The sequence below is a fragment of the Passer domesticus genome, chromosome 1 (genome assembly GCF_036417665.1).
Source record: "Passer domesticus isolate bPasDom1 chromosome 1, bPasDom1.hap1, whole genome shotgun sequence".
NCBI classification, from domain to species: Eukaryota; Metazoa; Chordata; class Aves; order Passeriformes; family Passeridae; genus Passer; species Passer domesticus.
Window position 1 is genome coordinate 115,515,281 of NC_087474.1, and position 12,009 is coordinate 115,527,289.

At 39.4% G+C, this 12,009-nt stretch overlaps 1 long non-coding RNA gene across 1 annotated transcript; it reads left to right on the forward strand.

Moving 5' to 3' along the window:
* The first annotated feature begins 292 nt into the window (after positions 1-292).
* LOC135309476 (uncharacterized) lies at positions 293-9,783 on the forward strand. The gene is made up of 3 exons (XR_010369736.1): positions 293-3,554; positions 4,160-5,986; positions 7,762-9,783. It is a non-coding gene; the product is annotated as an uncharacterized LOC135309476 (long non-coding RNA).
* Positions 9,784-12,009: the final 2,226 nt, after the last annotated feature.

The following is a 12,009-nucleotide window of genomic DNA, read 5'->3' on the forward strand; positions in this document are numbered from 1 at the left end:
GAAAAAAAACCAAACCTACCAACAAAACAAAACACAAAGAAGAAAAGAAACTAATTATCCCCCACTGCAAACTCCAAACAACCAAAAAAAAAGAAACAATGAAAAATAATAATCCTAAAATCAGAGGACAGAATGCAGTTACCAACAAATATTCTGTTATTATCAGTCCCAGGTAATGATTAAAAATTATAGGTGCTTCTCAAAACTGATCAGGAACAGATGCTTGTAATTTAAGAGAAGTAAAGGCTGCTACAAGATGGTTTCCACATGTCGGTCCATGGAAGAAGAAGCAGGATGAATGATTGTATCTGGCACCTTTACATTTAGCTTATACTGAAACATATTGGGGCAGATTCTAGAGCTGCTCTGGTGGTTCAGAGGTGCTGTAATGATGGGTTAGATGTGTCTCTGGAACTGCAGCCTCCAAAGATTATGGCAGATTCCAAGTCACTTAACTCACTAAATTATAACTGGCATACAGGAATAAGAAACACTTTTTTTTAATGACAAAGCAGGTCTCAGACTCATAATCACCAATGCTGGGCATGGTTTGATTTCTGTACTCTCCATCTTCTGTTAGCATTCAATATAGATACATATATATATTTGAAATAGCAAAGCTAGCATGTTTTGCTGTGACTCCATATTCAGACTCAAAGGTTAGGGAGTGTGCTGAGAGAAGTGATATTGGTATAGGCTATATCTCTGCCATATTTTATGAATTTCACTATATAAACTTTTTTAAAACCCCAAGGAAAAAGCAAACTCCATATTTTTGTATATAACCAGCTGCACATAATTTAATATTATGTGGGAGGTGACAAGAAACAATTAACCTATTTTGAGAAAATACAGGAATTTATAGGAGCAACATAACTCATGGAGCAATAATTTAAAACTGACCTTCTAATCCATTTCATCAACCCAGAGATAAACACTGTGGAGTGTTTCAAATTATAAAAGAGCCTGCCTTGATCTAAGTGGGTTGAAGAGTCAGACTAAAAGCATCTCACATAAATTCAAACCACAGTTTGAATTTTCCTTCTGCAATACTGATACATGAGTAGAAAAGTTCTGGCTGGAAATTTTTAGAAGGAAAAATGTGAGTTGATAAAAAACAAACACTTTTGCAGCAGCTTGTTGATTTCAGTGCAATGTTATTTGGAATGAATAACTGAAACACTCCATTAAATTTTTTTTGAATGGTGTATTACTTTTTTATCTTTGGGGTTTTTTTGTCGAAGCATTTCTTCCTCTGTTAGAAAATTTTGTCTAACAAAATAGCTCAAATCAGAACAGTGCATGTCCATTAAGCCAATTTGTCAATCATTGTTTTATATGAAACTTCAGCTCTTCTTATTTTCTGTGTGCACTGGAGCAGAAGTAGCCAATTCCTCCCTGAAGACAGCAAGCCCTGGGTTTCTGAGGTGCCCTGACAGTGAGTGTGGGGTTTCTGCTTGCACTGGCGGCGTTTCCTGACCCCCTGAGAGTTCCTGAAGACTGCAGGTGGCTTAGCTATGTGCCAGTATGATTTACTTTTCCCTGCAAAGACTAACGTACCCAAACAAGCTGGAAATGTAGTGGTTACTAAACCAGTGGCAATCGATGAAACATAGCAGGTGCCTCTCAAATATTCCTTGAATGGTCCTTGAAACCATCCATCAGGCCCTTTCTGAATTAGGCAATGGGTGGGTGTGCTAAATGAGAGACAGAAGCTCATTGTCTACTGAAGCCTATCATAACATTTTAATTGCCACTTAAATCACACTTAACCAAGTGCTGGGATTTGGGGCAGCAATCTCAGACTCTTAACCTATCCTCCTGACCAAATTATGAGATGAAAAACAAGAACTCGCAGATATTTCCCTGGAAAGTGTTAAGTATAAATAAAGAATACCAAGAAGGAGAGAAAATGCTATCTCTCAATCACAGGTTAATAATTGGCTAAAGATGTTTGCCTGAGTTGTTGGTAATGATAGCCTCTGGCAGATCAATACCAGTGGAATACATGCTGTCTTGAAAGAAATACTGAAGGAACACCTTTTCTAGCTCCCCCTGCCCCCCAAAAGAGAGTGACCTGATAGCAAGAGGCTGTTAAATGTGAAGTGCATTCCTTGAGTCTTTTATTTTCGAGTGGACCAGCCTGAGTACTCCAAGCTTGGTGTTCAAACCCACTCTGTCACTGTTATTTGGATGTTGCAGGTGTCAAGCACCCAGATGTTCAGAAGGAGTGGAGCAGGATAGGAAGGGAACACACTCTTACACGTTTTATTTTCCCTGGACCCCTTTGCAGGGCTTTGCCATGGCGTGTTTCCTTTGTTTGGAGGGATATTCCCTGGCACGAGGCTTTCTGCCAAGGCACTTCTGAGTGAAGCTCAGAAGAAAATGGCCCATCAGGTCCTGAGTTCCTATCACTATCAATACTCTCCATATAATGGAAGTGACGGCAAGGCTCCTGGAGTAACAGATGCTCCATATGTATAGACGAAATTGCATCAAAGAAACCGCACTGCTCTAGCCCTTCCTCGCATCCGTGGAGATTGAGCTAATTGACGGGAATGAAAATAGCTGAACTGTGAATGTGAGCCAAGGAAGTGTTGGGGGTCCAAGAAAAACTGCTCTTGGCTTATGTCACTAAACAGCTTAAGTTTCAATTTTGAAAATTACTTCAGTTTTACTTAAATAATTCTGTCTGCCAAGCAGCCAATTTGGGGAACTGATGAATGACAATGTCGCCCCATCTGCACTGAGTGCAATATCCATTTTATATGACCTGTAGCAAAAAAGGGAGGAAAGCATTATATTCCCTGCTTCTCCCTGGCACTCTCTATAAGACTAAATGGGGAGAGGGTAGAGAATTAATAAAAGACTAGTTTGCTCACATGGGAGAGGAACAAAGGAAACGATTGCCTCCTGCACTGGAGCTGTGCTGAGTGCATCACTGCACAGTTTCTTTTATCTGCATGCTTTGGGACTGGCACAGCCATGTGAAACAAGCCTGATGCTTTTATTCTATATGGGTCTTATATAAAGCTGAAAAAACAGCAGATGAAGTATGAGAAGCCTCAAGAAACCAGTTGAAACTTCCAACTGAATGTGAGCTTGCACAAGCAGCCCAGACAATCCAGCAGCAAGTTATCACTACACCATCATGCCAAAACTCCAGGAGCTCAAATTAAAATTAAAATTTGTTTAAGCCAAATTTTTCAGATTCTGAAGTTGCTTTTTTCCAGGTACCAGGATAAAGCATAAGCCAGAATTTTCCAGTCCCAGAGGCTGAAAGTAAAATATAGATTTTTTTTTAGCGAAGTGAGTAATTTTTACTTAATTTATGGGTTACCTGGGCTGTGGTAATTCTGCTAACCTTCCAGTCAACATTATGACCTAATTTTCTTCTTTCTATTTTTGTTTTTTCCTCTTCCTGAAGGCATAAAAATTTCAACATCAGCCCACCACCTAGGAGTCCAGACAAAGGCTTATAACTCAATGCCTTTCATCCCAATCTCTACGTGCGGCCACAGTGTGGGAAACACCAGAGCATTTCTTTTCTTCTAGTACGTGCCATTTTCCCAACCTTGGTTTTATTTTTTTTCATTCTTTCTTTTCATTAGAATAGTAAGGGTACCAGCATCTTCTCACATGTTAGTATGATTGGTGTTATGAGATACCTTGAAAATATTTTGGGTTATACCCCTGACATTAAAATTTTAATAGAAGAAAAATTAAATCTTATGCTGAGGTTTACAATGCAACAAATCTATCTACCCAAGGTCAGGGAAGACAGGCACCAGTTTTGGACCAGGGACTACTGAAATGTATTCTTATTATAACTTTATTTGAGTGCAATAAGCAATGAGTGGAGAACTAGACACTATGAAAAAGTGAACCCCACGTGTAAATCAGATGACCGCATTAAAAAGATTAAAATGTCAATGGCTGCTGAAGTCCGAAAAAGGAGTCTGCTGAGACCTATAAAATTAGAACTAAGAGAGGGAGGTGGCCCTTAAACTTTTAGCCAGATATTCTACTGTATGAATGACCACATTAGTTAATTTTTGTCATGACAATCTAATTTTTCTATTGATTATTTGGTTTTATTAGTTGAGTCTCCTAAGAGACCAATAAAGTCTGAAAAGGCCCTTTCCCCCCACCCTTGCAGTGTTCTTTTTGAGAACCAGAGACGGGGCATTAAAAAAGCAGGTGATGGTCCTGGTTTTCACAGCGTCGCGTGGGAATTATGTCGGAGAGGCAGCCTTGCACTGCTACGTCTCAAGGTTCTCACTCAGGCAACTGGGAGTTTTATGAGCAAGGATGGAGAGAGGACTTCAGGAATTGGCCCCTGGTGAAGAATCTTATACGACATGAGCATTGTGCTGCATGCACAGCCAAGGGCCCGCAGAGAGCTGTCTGAAACAGCAATAGACACAAGGATTTACGACAAGAAGCAGCAATTGCAATATCTGGCGCTAAACATTTAATCTATGGTTACAGTTTTTACTTCAGATCAGAGCTGAAGTCAGCAGAATTAAATCTTCAAGTGTATTTCAGCAGCCCTAAATCCTTCTGATACTGTTAACAGTGGCAGACTTCCAAAGTGCATTCTGTTAATAAGACAGTAAAGTATAAAACCGAGTTATCCTCTACAAGAAAAGAGAAAAAAAAAGAAGAAAAATAAGAAGAAAGGTTGTTATAAAACTGCATTTGTGGTATCCTGGCCATTTTCTAGCTGAATTTCCTTCCCAATTATTTTTTTAACCCACTGCCCTTGGTGAATAAAAGAAATTCTACTAGGAGAGAAATTTTTCCCCCAAAGCTTCAAATTTTCCTCTTATTTTTACAGGTTAGAAGAGGTTAAGAAATCACCAATCAGCTGGTAACATGCAGTACCAATTCTCTGCAGGCCAGCAAAAGGGATTCAGCAGCTGTTACCTTCACTTTTGCACTTAACATAACTTTTTGTTCACCGGCAGCTAAAGAAGATTTATGCAGAGCACACTGGGAGGTTGCTCAGCTCCCCAAGGCAACTCCATTAGCTTTCCCAGGAGCTATATTAAATGTGTATTAAACCATACACACACACACACACAATCCCTTCAGCTAATGCACTAGTTCCATCTTTAAACTGACAAAAGTGAGGATACTCATAGAAAAGGCCCAGATGGCATCCTTAAATCCCTGCTTTATGCCTCATAATTACAGAATATAGGATAAAGTCTTGGCTTCTCTGAGTTTCACTCAAATTCTTCTTTGGTTCATCCAAAGCAGATCGCCAAGGACACTGCATTTGTAAGACACTGTGCTCTGTGTGTGTGTTTTTGAGTGGGAGGGCTTCTAAAAGGCAGATTAAAGAAAAAGAGGAAAGGATAACATCTCTCATTTGCACATAAGTGTTCACTTGAGCCATGGAACTCATGTTGTGCTGAATGAATGGAACTATGGTGTACCTTGAGAACACACACCTGAGACTCTGAAGGCTGTATTATGGTGGCATTAGCAAACACTCTGGAAGGGAAGCTGTGGGAATCAATGCCCCAGTGCCATTTGCTGGAGGCCTCCTACCTGCGGAGGGCTCAGGTAGCAGAGCACAGCTGGAAGCACACATGGAGAATGAGCAGCTGTAACCCTGGTCCAGTCCACCAGAGCCACAGCCTGGTGAAGTTCTCAAAAGAGTAAGGTGGGATTTAACAGCAAATGCTTATCTCACCTCTGCACTCTGATAACTGAGAGAATGTTTTGCTGTATTCCCTGGGATGATTGTAAAATTTATCATAATACACATCCTATTGAACTTACTGTGTTCTGAGGAGCTTTGGAACAATTTTATGTGCATTTCAGTTTCTGAAGGACCCTACTCATTCCCTGAAAAAGTTGCTCTCAAACAGAAGCCACCACTGAGGTTGCTGACTGATGCCATTGGCATGATGTCACTTTCCTTCAGGCTTCAAGCATATGAATAGTCCCAGCATGACCCCTGCTTTCCAACAAGGTAAACCCATGCAGTAGTGTTTTGATAAAGGAAAAGAAATGGGAAATTCTCTGCATTCTGATTCTTCCATAGAACAACCACCAAGATCAATGAAAAGATGCATGCTATGCCAAAAATTGTACTTCAAGTGTCTTATCAAACTTGTAAAAGGTGCAGTGAAAAATTAGGGTATGGGAGTCCATCCAACCTTATTTCAGCTACCACAGATGGGTGCTTGCATATGATATTGTTTTCAAATACCTGGCCAGGAAATTGTTTTCCCCACCAGCTCTCTCCTTCCCTTAATATGACCCTTCTGGCAAATTTTAGGTCTACTCCCATGGTACAGGAACACTATATTCAAACTATATATATGCGTATTTTGCTCAAGTATATTCCAGAAAAGGCCTAATTTGTTCTACATTAAAGTTGCCCCTAATATTTCATTTGGAAAAGGTAGCTACCATGGAAAATGATGGTCTACAATATTAGAGCTTGACAGATTTACAAAGAATTCAATATGGAATTTTTCAAAGTGAAGTGTTGGCCATTTACCAGCCTTCTAATTTTTCTTAATAGAAACTTGTTTCCTGCAGAGAAATCATCAGAATCATTGCAGCGCCTTATAGATTTTCATGCCAGAATTTTGATATAAAAACCTTTTGCTATGATGGTGATGGTCAGATCACACTGCAAAGTCTATTTGGATCCTAACTGAGTGATACCACCCAGATTAGCCAAGGCCCTTTGAGAATTGCTCTGGGTTAGTCATGCTTTCTGCTTGTAGTGTTGCCTATTGACTAATGCAGCAGGAAATATGGGGCATGAGAAAGTGCTCCAGGGGAAAGGTAACTTGGGCAGATGTAATTGTCCATTCAGAATAGGTCCTGGCAGCTCCAAGTATGGACCAGGGAGCCAGAGACAGTTTGATCATAATGCCTCTCTTGGCTGTGGACAACAAGGGTCTAGAAAATCTGCTCGCTTGTTTGTTTGTAAAGACTTCCTGACTTAGGAAATATCTTCATCAGAGAAAGGGCACAGACTAAGTTTCATAACTTTATTAGAGGAACATACTCAAGCCTTTACTCAGTTTTCTGCAAGTAATTAAATGTCAGTTTCTTGAATAAAAATCAGAGACATTCTTGCAGAGAGTCTTGTGATTAAATTCTGACCTGGATTGCTCATTTCTAAGTCATAGTTAATTTAGGTAGAAGCAAAATTTTTTGTTTCATGGTTTGGACAGTGGCTTTTATAAATTTGAAAAAAATTCTGTTAATATTTTGTCTACCTATTTTTCCAGGGAAAAGCTGTCAAAATTACAGGCTTTCAACCGATTTCTGTTACAGGTGCAAAAGAGTAATAGGAGATGAGTGCAACATCTTGGTAGTTCTATATGTGTGATCCTATTTCTGTTCAAACAGCAAAGATCTGTAGTGTAGGGCAACATGCATATGAAAAATAATTTCATATGTGCTTATGAAGAAGGAGAACACAAGCAAGAGAGCCTGGCCGAAAATCCAGAGCTGTTTTTCAAAACTGTTTTAGAGCAAAGATTTTAAATCTGTTATCACCGAGACAGAAGGGGCAGATTTCTACAAGAAGGTCTCGTTAACAGTTTTCACTATTCACTTCAGCCTTTATCCTTGAAGTATTTTGTGTTTCAGCATTCCTGCCCTGAGCTTGGTTTTGGAATAGCGGCCCTGAACACCCTTAAACAGAGCTATGTTTGTGGGCATGGACATAATTCCTCCAGCTGTGCAAACAGTAAAACAAAGATAGCATCTCTTCTGTTGCAGCCCTGCCGATCGCTGAATGATAACAAGACTGAGGATTTACAGTGGATTCAAGGTGCTTCTCTGCTCTGGAATTCCTTCTGACTCGTCAAAGAGATGACAAACAAGTCCCTTACTCCTGAGGTGTCACACACAACTTCAAGGAGCATAAATATTCAGTTGCATTTCCTCTATCGGCAGTTTGCTGTGTGGTGTATCACAGCCATGAATGTGGCATATCATTCACTGCACCTTTCTCAGGCCTCTGAATAAGGTCCAGTTCTCTGGTGAGGAAAGTTCTGGGATGTTCTTCCATGTTCTGATGGCCTTCAATTGAAAATGAGCTTTTTTAATGAACTAAGTGAACCAGTGAATAGAGTCTAGTTCTGCATTATCCTTCTGATTTTTTATTCCATATGGATTTCTGCATGTCTGGCCCTTTTCTCTTTTCGACAGTCATAAAACTCTCTTGAGATAATAGGGTTTCTTCTCAGTGCTGTCTCAACATTTTTAGTTTTCTGTATGTTACCAATTTTATACTAAAGGAACCTCAGAACATTGTTGGTGTTGGCAATGGAAAAATTAAGGTTTTGGCAATTTTGTGAGGTAGCTGGGTCTTGGCCCACAGGAAGGTCTCATGATTTAGGACTGTTGAACAAGCACATTACTGAGAGTTTTCTATTACAGTTATAAGCACGTAGCTAATAGTGCTGACATTTGCATGGTATGTAACTGCTGAAATCCAAGCCAGAAAAAGATACTGACTTAGAAAGGATCATAAAATAACTCCAGGCCACCTTCCATGGCTGGTGCTCCACATTTGTCTCCACAGAAGACAGTATGTAAAGTCTGTGTAAACCCTGTTGTGTTAACATCATGTTGGAAAGAACTGCAGGTGTGGTGATACCATGGTTCTGCTTACAGTGTTTGTAGTGTATAGCTGCAGAAGAATGATGAGTTTAGCTCTTGAGATACTGCTGTATGCAGAGTGAAATGGGTGGGAATTGGCCAGTCTTCAGAGTGGTGGTGAAGGAGGGGGACAAATGTTGACTCACCTTGAATGCAAATGTAGATGCTCACCCAAAAATCTGCTAGCCAAAAAGTTGTCTCCTATTGTGCTGTAGATTTTATCTTACATTATGTTTTATCTTATGCTATAACTGTGCTGTAGGTTTCTGATGAAGATTGAGCCACTAACTTACAATTAAATAAACTTCAGTTTCCAACTAAAATGTTTGATTTCTTTTGCAGAGTCATAAATAGAAATTCGCCCTCTGCAAAAAAAATCACTATTACCAAAATACAGCTTTCTAAATTCATATCACCATGAAGACCTTTGGTAGTTTGTAAATTAGGAGCAAAATATAGAACTTAAATGTTTCAAAAAACCCCAACTTATTGAAAGCATTCACTTCTATTAATCATGTTATATAATGGGCTGAATCAAGATGCTGTATTTATTTCACTCCAGAGGAAAGATCTCCATAACTCAACTGCATCTTTGCCACTCATGAATTATCAAGTCTTGCTTCACTTGTGGGATAAATATATCTCAGTTATGTATGCTCTTCTTTCCTCTCAGTGTATCTATATATTTTTAGTGTCAATTTTTATTTATATGCATATACCTGCAACGCTCACAGTGGAGATTGTTACTTTGCAATAAGTCCAAGCAAATCAATTTGGTCTACAGACACAATTTATTTTCCTACTGCAGCATTCTCCAGTATCATTGCAGGAGTTGCCTCCACAGCCTTCACTTTAACTGTTAAAGTGGGTCACATGGCAAAAGATGTGAGGGGGTCTAGCATTTGATCAAGTTGACAGGGAGTGTCAGGTTCCTGCTGTTAGCTGCAACGCCAGCATGATGACACGTATTTGATGTCGTTTCAATGCAGATTCTGACACAGGCCAATTTATGGTCCAATTTATGTCTTGACTCTCATACCAAGGCCAAGCAAGCTATAAAATGTAATAAGAATTTCTTCAATCAATGTCCAGAGGAAAAACAAATCACTTGGTTACTGACACAATATTGCATCAACACTCTGGTAAAGTTCTCACAAGTGTGTGACATGCCCCTAAGCTACAGTGAACATGTGGAATAAAAGGCTGGGAATGACAACCTCACATCTCTGAAATGGGACCCCCTCAACTTAAGAGCTGTTTCCATGTCAGTTCATCTTTGTAGCTTTTTAGTTTGTTAAGAATAAAATCCTTCCCTATTTGCTTCCCCTTCCCTTTCCAGCTTCAGTTCAGCCTTTCCTCCCCACAATTTTTTTTTTCTGTCTTGCACACTGTATCTAGTTATCAAAAAATCTCAGCACAAGGCCCAGACAGGATTATGATGGTCAGATGATGATCTGTCAGTGAGCCTCTTAAAGGCTTGTATATTTTCACTTTCAGATGCTCTCAAATCAGATAGAAGCATCTACCTTAATCTTCAGCTCTTCATAATCAAGACCACTCTATCTCAGCCAGCTGTTAGAAGACATTGTCAATGGCAAATAGGCTTGTACAGCACATATTTTTAAGTGGGATACAGGATGATGTGTTTTTTTCAAAAGTAGTGGTACAGCCTCTATAATGTGGAACAAATGGTTTTGCCCTGTAGACAACATAAAGGAATGAGAAAATGTATGTGTGGTCTACACAGTATAACTTCATTACATTATTCCTCTGGTTCTGTACATTTAGGGATGTAAGTATGAGTATTCTTGGTTTTCTGTAAACCAAAACAGCTGACAGGGGACTTATTTTATTTGGTAGGGTCTTTGCCCTGGTAATTTCAGTAAAGTTGCTGTGCAGATGCGGCTGGCTCTTTAGATGGCTGCAAAAATTAAATGAAAGTGAAGGGAGAGTACTCTACACCCGAACATTTCTCTGCATACATCAAAAAAATCGCCCTCTGAAGCTTGCCCGAGTATACCACAGGTACCCCTGCCCTGTAGTTACACTGCCAACAGGATGTCAGTGCATGTGCTGTGCAACAAACATGCTCTGACCTGGCCAAGGGCAGGGTGTTGGGTGTCATGTGGGTTGTCCTATTGAATTTCAGAACTTTTGTGAGGCAGGGACTGGGGATCATCCTTAGCTGGTAGAGGAGCTACAAGACCCCAAGCAACTTCTGCTGCCACTGTGGTCCTGGCAGCCAGAAAGCAAAGTGGTTTGCAGAGCTTTTATACTTAGGCATGGAAGTTCTGCCAAACCATGTTCTCAGCACAATCCTAGAAAGCTGTTTTTCTCCCACACGGCTTAAGCATCTCATGCTATGTCTGTTCACATCTCTTTAGGTTTGGTCATCTGGATATCTACGAAGGTTTTCTCTAATATTTCCCTGGTACTGCTACTAAAACCTCTTTGGCCATAATTCAAGGTATTTTGTCCTTCTATTAGCATGTCTTTGGTCTCAAATTTAGCTCTTTCTGCTTGTTCTTACATTTTCCTCCTTTCCCTGCTACTTTCTTTATGAACTTTCTTGTTCTGACTTCATCGCCTTCATTTGTCAATATAGCACCTCCCAAATGTGCAGCAAACAGTGACCAGTGTCTGTCAAATATGAGTCAGTTTTTCTCCACTTCTCTAAAGGAACAGGACCATAAATGAGAAATTTTGTTTTAGTGGAGTGACCCTATTTGTGTTTGTTCTGGGTTTGTTTTTTTGTTTTGTTTTATTGTTGTTATTGTTTGGTGGTGGGGGGGGGTTGTTTGTTTGGTTGGTTTGAGTTTTGTTTGGTTATTTTGGGGTTTTTTTAGAAATATTCATATCGTTTAACATTTTTATAAAGGTCAAGTAAGTGTGTTATACTGGAAGTAAAAAAAAAAAAAAAAAAAGGACAGTGAAAAGATCAGAAATTTCTTTTTCCTGAGGATTGTAAATTGTTGATATTTGATTTTCTTACATCTCAGAAGAACCTTTGAGTTCCAAAATTCCTTTCAAATGAAGATGGTTTGCTTTCAAAAAAAAAATTGAAACAAAAGTTATTCTAATGATTGTAGGTGGGTAATGCTTTTTTTTTATAATGAAAAATATCTTCTTGAGAAAGATTGAAAGAACATTCATTTTATTGGTGGAACTCTTAATTTTCTCCTGCTCCAATATAAATCCAAATGCCAGTGACATTTTAAATATCTTAAGCTGTGTTTTGTTTGAAACAGGATTGCCAGACAAGATTACAGAATAATTTCTCATTGACTCTAGGATCCCTAAAAATGGAGATGGCTCCCAGGCCAGAGCCTAGACTGAATTCTCTCTCCTTGAATCCTGTGAAAA